The 1,808-nt window shown below is 46.3% G+C and overlaps 1 non-coding gene across 1 annotated transcript; it reads right to left on the reverse strand.

Moving 5' to 3' along the window:
• Positions 1–951: 951 nt before the first annotated feature.
• On the reverse strand, positions 952–1,026 carry Trnal-caa (transfer RNA leucine (anticodon CAA)). The gene has a single exon. It is a non-coding gene; the product is annotated as a tRNA-Leu (tRNA).
• Positions 1,027–1,808: the final 782 nt, after the last annotated feature.

A 1,808-nucleotide genomic window follows, 5' to 3' on the forward strand; every position in this document is an offset into this window, starting at 1 on the left:
TTAAAAGTGCCTGCACGCACCACGACGTCCCCATGGCACACAGTTAACTCTGTTAAAAATAAAGTTTTGCTCACATTTGTTTCGTTTTTATGACTTTTTATGAATTTTTAGTCCCTTAAGTTGGCTAACCTGCGAAAGCTTTACAGTTGCTTATCTTTTGTTTATACAGAGAGTTTAGTCATTGTTTGCTGTTGTTTCAACAACTGTATGTGGGAACAGATACCAAAAACTGTTCTAGTAGGACTAAATACTTTGAAAATAGGTGTGATAGCTGCTGTTCCATGTTTCATTGACGGTGCAGTGTCAAGGCTTAATGTCATAGAACTGATGGGAGTGCCTAGTGGACAAAATATGCGCAGATCTCTAATAGCCATTGACCGAAGGAGGCTCTTCAAAGCAGAAAAACCAGTGTTGAAAGCCACCAAAGAAACAAGAATAAGAAGTCGTGTGAAGAAGAGACGGGGGAAGAACAACTCAGGAAACAAAGATGAATACGGACCTGGCATGCATTAGTGCCACGCAAGTTTAATACAAAAAGCAAGTTTTAATTTTAACTTGAATTTCCCGAAAGTTAAATTATTTCATAATGAGATTTTCACTCTGCAGCGGAGTGTGCGCTGATATGAAACTTCCTGGCAGATTAAAACTGTGTGCCCGACCGAGACTCGAACTCGGGACCTTTGCCTTTCGCGGGCAAGTGCTCTACCAATTGAGCTACCGAAGCACGACTCACGCCCGGTACTCACAGCTTTACTTCTGCCAGTACCTCGTCTCCTACCTTCCAAACTTTACAGAAGCTCTCCTGCGAACCTTGCAGAACTAGCACTCCTGAAAGAAAGGATATTGCGGAGACATGGCTTAGCCACAGCCTCGGGGATGTTTCCAGAATGAGATTTTCACTCTGCAGCGGAGTGTGCGCTGATATGAAACTTCCTGGCAGATTAAAACTGTGTGCCCGACCGAGACTCGAACTCGGGACCTTTGCCTTTTGCGGGCAAGTGCTCTACCAACTGAGCTACCGAAGCACGACTCACGCCCGGTACTCACAGCTTTACTTCTGCCAGTACCTCGTCTCCTACCTTCCAAACTTTACAGAAGCTCTCCTGCGAACCTTGCAGAACTAGCACTCCTGAAAGAAAGGATATTGCGGAGACATGGCTTAGCCACAGCCTGGGGGATGTTTCCAGATTGAGATTTTCACTCTGCAGCGGAGTGTGCGCTGATATGAAACTTCCTGGCGGATTAAAACTGTGTGCCCGACCGAGACTCGAACTCGGGACCTTTGCCTTTCGCGGGCAAGTGCTCTACCAACTGAGCTACCGAAGCACGACTCACGCCCGGTACTCACAGCTTTACTTCTGCCAGTACCTCGTCTCCTACCTTCCAAACTTTACAGAAGCTCTCCTGCGAACCTTGCAGAACTAGCACTCCAGAAAGAAAGGATATTGCGGAGACATGGCTTAGCCACAGCCTGGGGGATGTTTCCAGAATGAGATTTTCTAGTTCTGCAAGGTTCGCAGGAGAGCTTCTGTAAAGTTTGGAAGGTAGGAGACGAGGTACTGGCAGAAGTAAAGCTGTGAGTACCGGGCGTGAGTCGTGCTTCGGTAGCTCAGTTGGTAGAGCACTTGCCCGCGAAAGGCAAAGGTCCCGAGTTCGAGTCTCCGTCGGGCACACAGTTTTAATCTGCCAGGAAGTTTCAAATTATTTCATGTTCTGGTACACTTTGGCTAAAATCTATTAAAGATAGAGAGCTGAAATTTTGTATACCGTCTTAAAAAATGGCTCTAAGCACTATGGGACTTAACATC

Source organism: Schistocerca serialis, chromosome 4 (assembly GCF_023864345.2).
Source record: "Schistocerca serialis cubense isolate TAMUIC-IGC-003099 chromosome 4, iqSchSeri2.2, whole genome shotgun sequence".
Classification (NCBI taxonomy): Eukaryota; Metazoa; Arthropoda; class Insecta; order Orthoptera; family Acrididae; genus Schistocerca; species Schistocerca serialis.